The sequence below is a fragment of the Symphalangus syndactylus genome, chromosome 5 (genome assembly GCF_028878055.3).
Source record: "Symphalangus syndactylus isolate Jambi chromosome 5, NHGRI_mSymSyn1-v2.1_pri, whole genome shotgun sequence".
NCBI classification, from domain to species: domain Eukaryota; kingdom Metazoa; phylum Chordata; class Mammalia; order Primates; family Hylobatidae; genus Symphalangus; species Symphalangus syndactylus.
In genome coordinates, this window is record NC_072427.2 from 150,852,091 (window position 1) to 150,860,292 (window position 8,202).

The following is an 8,202-nucleotide window of genomic DNA, read 5'->3' on the forward strand; positions in this document are numbered from 1 at the left end:
TGGCCATTTTCACAATATTGATTCTTCCTATCCATGAGCATGGAATGTTTTTCCATTTGTTTGTGTCCTCTCTTACTTCTTTGAGCAGTGGTTTGTAGTTCTCCTTGAAGAGGTCCTTCACTTCCCTTGTTGGCGGTATTCCTAAGTATGTTATTCTCTTTGTGGCAATTGTGAATGGGAGTTCATTCATAATTCGGCTCTCTGCTTGTCTATTGTTGGTGTATAGGAATGCTTATGATTTTTGTACATTGGTTTTGTATCCTGAGACTTTGCTGAAGTTGCTTATCAGCTTAAGAAGTTTTGGGTTGGGATGATGGGGTTTTCTAGATATAGAATCACGTCATCTGCAAACAGAGACAGTTAGACTTCCTCTCTTCCTCTTTGAATACCTTTATTTCTTTCTCTTGCCTGACTGCCCTGGCCAGAACTTCCAATTCTATGTTGAACAGGAGTGGCAAAAACAGTATTTTAAAAAACATAAAAAACTAGACAAATATCCTTAATGATATTTTTAGACACACAATTTAAACAAAATATTAGCAAAAATAATTCAGCAATATATATAAAAAATTATATACCATTACCAACTGGGGTATATTCTAGAGATGCGATGACTCAATACTTAAAAATCAGTCAATCCACAATATTAACAAGTAAATGAAGAACAATCACATGATCAAATCAATCAATGTAGAAAACGCATTTGACAAAACTCAATAGCCATTTATGTTAAAAACTCAGAAAAAAATAAGAAAAGGAAACTTCCTCAATTTGATAAAGAGCATCTATAAATAGTCTACAGCTAACACTATACTTAATGGTGAAAAACTGAATGTTTCTTCCCTAAGATCAAAAACAAGGCAAGGATGTCCACTCTCACTACCCTTTTTCAGTATAGTGCTGGAAGTTTTAGCCAGCGCAATGAGGCAAGAAAAGGAAATAAGAGACATGTTGGAAGGAAAGATATAAAACTGTCCTGATGACACAATTGTCTGTCTAAAGCTAAAGCCACAAGTAATCTACAAAAAATTCTAAACTAATAGTAGAGTTTACAAGATAAACATATTAAATCAATTATATTTCTAAATAACAGCAACAAACATGTGGACATCAGAAATTAAAAATGCAAAATGGTAAAAATACCATTTACATTTGCTTTAAAAAACCCAAATACTTAGGTATAAGTCTAACAAAATATGTAGAAGACTTCTATGCCAAAAACTACAAAACGCTTATGAAGGAAATCAAGGAAGACCTAAGTAAATGGAGAGGCATACCATGTTCATGAGCTAGAGGATTCAATACAGTAAAGATATTCTTCTCGAATTGATATACAGGTTACAAAATTCCTACAAAAATCCCAGCAGAATTTTTGGTAGATATACACAAGATTATTCTAAAATGTATATGAAAGGCAAAGGAACTAGAATAGCTAAAACAATTTTGAAAAAGAAGAATGAAGTGGAAGGAATCAGTTTATCCAATTTCGAGACTTATATAGCTAAGGTAATTAAGACTGTATGTTATTGGCAAAAAGAGAGACATAGAGATCAATAAAGCAGAATGAAGAACCAAGAAATAAAATATTTTCCAACTGCTTTTTGACAAAGGTGCAAAAGCAATGCAATGGAGGAAAGGCAGCATTTTCAAAGGCGCTGGAGTAAATGGGTATTTATAGACACAAAAATGAACCTTGACTTATGTCTTACACCTTATACAAAATTAACTCAAAATCAATCACAAACTTTTAGATAAATGCCTCAGAGGAAATCTTAATAATCTAGGGGGCTAGGAAAAATATTATTTGACTTGACACCAAAAGTATAATCTACAAAAGGAAAAACTGATAAATTAGATTTCATAAAAATTACAAATTTTTGATCCATGAAATACCCTATTAACACGATGAAATGACAAGTTACAGACTGGGAGGAAATATTTGCATACGATGGATCTGAAAATCATCTAATATCTGGAATACATGTAAAAACTCTTTAAACTCAACAGTAAAAACAAATAATCCAACCAGAAAATGTGCAAAAAATATGAAGAGATATTTCATTGAAGCATAGGTACAGATGGCAAATAAGCACATGAATAGATGCTCAACATCATTAGCCATTAGGGAAATACAAATTGAGATCACAATGAAATATCATTATATACCTATCAGAGTGGCTAAAATAAACAATGGTACAGAAGAATTCCAAATAATTTATATAGCTACTTGCCTCTCAATGAGATGGAGCTTAACACCCAACCCCCGCTGAGTGTGGGCTGTGCTAGGGACTTGCTTCCAAAGAGTAGAGTATGAAAGAGAGGGCAGGCAAAAGGTAACTGGATACTGGAGAGACCTGGCAAACATCCTTACCCAGGTGATCAGGTCAACACCATCAATCATATCAACTGCATGTATGTATCTTTAATACAATGTGGTGGGCATGGCACTTCCTTTTTGTAGTAATCCTTCCAGAATTCATTACCTGACTCTAGTCACGAGAAAAACACCAAACAAACCCAACTGAGGGATATTCTATAAAATATCTGGCCAACACTCCTCAAAAACGGTCGAGGTCATCAAAAATAAGGAAAGTATGACAAACAGTCACTCACAGACCAGAAAAGGCTAAGAAAACATGACAAGGAAAAGTAACGTGGTATCCTGGATGGGATCCTCAAACAGAAAAAGGACATTGGGGCAAAATAGTGAAATTTGAATAAACTGTGAAGTTTAGTTAGTAATAATGTGCCAGTGCTGGTCCCATCATTGTGACGAAAGAACCATACAAATCTAAGATGTCAACAATAGGGGGAACTGGGTGAAGGCATTGTAGTTTGGACCATTATAACAAACTATCATGGACTGGGTGGCTTAAACAACAGATATTTATTTCTCAAGGCTGGGAAGTCTGAGATCAGGGTGCCAGCATGGTTGTGTTCCTGGTGAGGGCCTCTTCCCACCTTGCAGACAGCTGTCTCCTTCCTAAGTGCTCACATGGTGGAAAAGAAAATAAAGAGAGGAGAGAGAGAGAAAGATCATTCTTCTAGTCTTATCTGAGGACTAATCCCCTCAAGAGGACCCTACCTTCATGATCTCATCTAAACCTAATTATCACCTAAAGACCCCATCACTAAATACCATCACACTGAGGGCTAGAGCTTCAACATATGAATTTGGAGAGGGGGACATAATTCAATCTATACCAAAAGGTATATGGAGCTCTCAGTATTATCTTTGCAACTTTTCTGTATACCTAAAACTATTTTAAATTTAAAGTCTGATTAAAAATAATTTATAAACAAAACAGGCTAGGCACGGTGGCTCATGCCTGTAATCCCAGTGCTCTGGGAGGCTGAGGCAGGTGGATCACGAGGTCAGGAGATCAAGATCATCCTGGCTAACACAGTGAAATGCTGTCTGTACTAAAGATAAAAAAAAAAACCTAGCAGGGCGTGGTGGCGGGCACCTATAGTCCCAGCTACTCGGGAGGCTGAGGCAGGAGAATGGCGTGAACCCGGGAGGCGGAGCTTGCAGTGAGCCACTGCACTCCAGCCTGGGAGACAAAGCGAGACTCCGTCTCAAAATAATAATAATCATCATCATAAAATAAAAATTAAAAAATAAAAAATTTATAAACAACAACATCAAATGCTGGTGGTGAATATGCAGGGAAACTGAATCACTCATACATTTTTGGTGGAAATGTAAAATGGCACAACCACTCTAGAAAACAGCTTGGCAGTTAAAACAAAACAAAACAAGCAACTATTACAAGACCCAGCAATTGCACTCCTGGGTATTTATCTCGGAGAATTGAAAACTTATGTTCATGTGAAAATCTACAGACTAATGTTTATAGCAGTTTAATTTACATTAGTCCAAAGCTAGAAATAACTAGTTTTTGTTTGGTTTGGTAGGTACTGTCTTGGTCTGGTTTTGCTCTCAGAGTAAGACTGATGTCCTTTAACAAGTGAATGGTTAAACCGACTGTGGTAATTTCCATACCATGGAATCCTATTCAGTGGCAATAAAAAGAAATCAACTGTTGTCTCTAAAATGACCTAGATCAACTTCCAGAGAATTATATTGAGTGAAAAAAGCCAATCCCAAGGTGTTACATATTGTATAATTCCATGTACATAACATTTTGAAGTGACAAAATTATAGAAGCAGAGAAGAGATCAGCGGTTGCCAGAGGTTAAAAATGGAGAGTTGAAGAAGGGAAGTGGATATGGCTATAAAAAGACAACACAGTTGGGCATGGTGGCTCATGCCTATAATCCCAGCAATTTGGGATGCCAAGGTGGGAGGATCGCTTGAGCCCAGGACTTCAAGACCAGCCTGGGCAACATAGTGAGACCCCATTTCTACAAGAAATTAAAAATTAGGGTTAGGTGCAGTGGCGCATGCCCACAATCCCAGCACTTTGGGAGGCTGAGGCAGGCAGATCACCTGAGCTCAGGAGGTCAAGACCAGCCCAGGCAACATGGCGAAACCCTATCTCTACTAAAAATACAAAAAAATTAGCTGGGCGTGGTGGTGTGCTCCTGTAATCCCAGCTACTCAGGAGGCTGAGGCAGGAGAATTGCTTGAACCTGAGAGGTGGAGTTTGGATGAGCTGAGATCGTGCCACTGCACTCCATCCTGGGCAACAAAGTGAGACTCTTTAAAAAAAAAATTAGCTGGGCATGGTGGCACACACTTATAGTCCCAGCTACTTGGGAAGCTGAGGTGGGAGGATCACTTGAGCCTAGGAGGTGAAGGCTGCAGTGAACTATGACTGCGCTACTGCACTTCAGCCCGGGCAACAGAGTGAGACTCTGTCTCAGAAAAATAAAATAAAAGGGCAACACAAAGGATCCTTATGGTCACAGAAATGTTCTATTTGTTTTTAAAAATTGTTTATTTGTATTTGCATAAATTTATGGGGTACAAGTGTTATTTTGTTTCACTGACTGACTGCAAAGTGGTGATGTTTTGCATCTTTACTGTATCAATGTCAATATCCTGGTTGTAATATTCTACTGTGGTACTATTATAACGTTGAAAGATGTTAGCACTGGGGGATACTAGGTAACGGGTACTTAGGATTTCTCTGTATTATTTTTTACAATGGTATGTGAATCTACAACATTCTCAAAATAAAAAGTTTAACTTCAAAAAAAGTCAAAAGTCCCAAACTGAGACACTTTCAAAATTAGGCCACAGACTACACAGAAGGTCCCTTAGCAGTCAAAAGAAATCACTGAGATCTGAATACCTGCAGTGGCTCAAACTCTCTCACTCCCGCACCCCTCGCTCCACCAAATGCAAACAAAAACATTACATTAGGAGCATTAGAAACCAGGAAGTATTCACGGGAGTAAAAATGGACAGGCAACAAAAAAGAACGAAAGAGGCAGAAAGGGTGTGAAAAAAACAATAAGGTATTTGCCCTGAGAAACACTAAGTCTTCTCTGAGGCAATCACTCTGGGAGAATGGTCACTTATTCTGGGAGCTGCCATTGTTAAGAACAGTTTGGAAAGCTTTTCCAAATGAACCTTGGAGTCCACAGTGTATAAAAAGCTTGCAAATCTTCTGCCATCAGAAGTGAATTTTATTTTTCTGAAACCACTAAAAACGGTGGGAGGCATTATGGTATACTGTGACGAGCACAGCCTTTGGGGTCTGCGAGAACCGGGTTTAAGTGCAATCTCACTACTTAGTGACTGCATGACCCCAGGCATGTAACTTAATCTTTATCACTGTTGGTGCCATGATCTGTAGAGTAGAGCTAATTATGCCTATTTCTTAGGATTTGTGTAAGATTAAGTGTGATAATGGATATGAAGGCATCTAGTTTTGTGCCTGGCCCAGAATCAAGTTTTACTAAATGCTTGCTTTTAAATATGGTTGAAGGATACAAGTTGATTTTCTTGCAAGACGCCTCAATGAAATCTGAAGGCCATCCAAAGAAGAGTTCAAAAATGTGCTGAGTTGCATCAATTAACTACTTTGGAATACACTGATAGTCTCCTAAGCTGTGTGAAGAACAAGTCACATTTTGTTTAAGAAGTTCTACTTCTGGGCCGGGTGTGGTGGCTCACGCCTGTAATCCCAGCACTTTGGGAGGCAGAGCACAAGGTCAGGATATCCAGACCATACTGGCTAACATGGTGAAACCCCGTCTCTACTAAAAACACAAAAACAAAACTAGCTGGACCTGGTGGCAGGCGCCTGTGGTCCCAGCTACTTGGGAGGCTGAGAGAATGACGTGAACCCAGGAGGCAGAGCTTGCAGTGAGCCGAGATCTTGCCACTGCACTCCAGCCTGGGCGAGAGAGCGAGACTCCCTCTCAAAAAAAAAAAAAAAAAAAAGAAGAAGTTGTGGCATGTTTGTTATAAAACCGATTTTATTTCCTTAGCATCACATGTGATGGAGGGAATCATTTATTAAACAGGTGGTCAGCATCTTCTCTCTCCTCAGGCCCAAAAGGAATTGTGTTTATGATGACAGTCATGATTTATTTAAGAAAATCTAAATTGTGGGTCCAATAGATTTTGCTTTTGACAGATACATTTCTCACATTTTTCATACAAAATGGCTGAAATATGTGCTTTTAAAAACTTTGCCTTAAAAAATAGAACAATTAGAGCATTAAAAAGAATAATAACTGCAATTGGCTGAAACCCATTCAATATATAAAAACTCATGAGTTGAGAGAACACATTTGCAATCCACGTATCTGAAAAAGGACTTATATTTAGAATATACAACTCAATGCTAAGAACACAAACAGCCCAATAAAAGATGAACGAAAGACTTACGGCTTTCAATCCAGCAGGTAAGAAGTCCAGAAGTCACCACTTCATCCTAACAAGAAAAAAGCCAAACAAAATGAAAAGTCAGCAACTCTTCTTAGGTCAGTAAGAGAAGTAGGGCCACAGGGCAAACTGTTGCAAACCAAAATAGAGAAAACAGACAGGTGAATTCACAGAACAGAAACCCACGAACAAAAACCTCTGCAGAAACCAGTAGTGCTGGGGCAGGAAAACCTGAAATGGAATTGACCAATTGCTGGAGGCCCTGTGTGGACAACTCTGAGAGCTGAAAACTCCAGGGAGATTCAGTTATAGGAGCAGCCCCCTACTTTCCCAGATTCTATCTCCAGGAGCTGGACTTGGTTCTCACAATGAATAGTAGAGAAAAATACCCTCCTGCTTTTGGCAGGGGGAGGGAGAAGGAACCATTCTGAAATGCACCAGAGCACCTTAGTCTTCTTCACAAGGCCTGCCCTCAGGAGAAGCTGTTTAACCCCAGCCAAACATGCTGGGGCTTTATCAGAGTCTAACTGACTTGAGGGAAAGGAAACACCCAACTTCAGCTCACTGTAGCCATCCTGTCCCACCTAGGGGGAGAAAAGAACTAAGAAGCACTTGTGAAGAAGCTCACAGCCCAGAGGCACAGGCTCCCTGAAAGACTGAGACCTAATCATGTGACTAACAGAATGCTTCCCCTCCCTCCACATCTCACCATCGCATACCAACGGCCTGCTTACAGCAGTTCCTTTTGCCTGACACATCATGTCTGGCTATCAAGAAAAATTACAAAACATACTAAAAGGCAAATAACACCGTTTGAAGAGGAAGAGCAAGCATCACAACCAGATTTAGATATGGCAGGGATATTGGACTTATCAGACCAGGAATTTAAAGCAGCTGTGATTCATATGCTAAGGCCTCTCATGGGTAAAGTAGGCAGCCTGCAAGAACAGATGGGCAATAGAAACAGAGATATGGAAATTCTAAGAAAGAACTAAAAAGAAATGCTAGAGATCAAAAACATCAGAACAGAAATGAAGAATGCCTTTGATAGGCTTACTGGAGACTGGACATAGCTGAGGAAAGAATCTCTGAGCTTGAGAATGTCTCAATAGAAACCTGTAAAACTGAAAAGCAAACAGAAAAAAAGACTGGGAAGAAAAAACCAGAACAGAATATATAAGAACTGCAAGACAGCTATAAAAGGTATAACATACATGTAATGAGATTCTAGAAGAAAGAATATTTGAAACAATAATGACTAACACATTTCTCAAATTAATATCAGATACCAAAATACACCTCCAGGAAGCTCAGAAAACACCAACCAAGGTAAATGCCAAAAATAAACAAGCAAACAAAAAACAATCACACCTAAGTGTATCATATTCAAACTTAAG

The 8,202-nt window shown here is 38.8% G+C and overlaps 1 long non-coding RNA gene across 1 annotated transcript; it reads right to left on the minus strand.

Moving 5' to 3' along the window:
* Positions 1-2,877: 2,877 nt before the first annotated feature.
* LOC134736692 (uncharacterized) lies at positions 2,878-7,453 on the minus strand. The gene is made up of 3 exons (XR_010120943.1): positions 7,252-7,453; positions 6,809-6,854; positions 2,878-2,983 (listed from the first exon to the last, which is right to left on the minus strand). It is a non-coding gene; the product is annotated as an uncharacterized lncRNA (long non-coding RNA).
* Between the last annotated feature and the right edge of the window lie 749 nt (positions 7,454-8,202).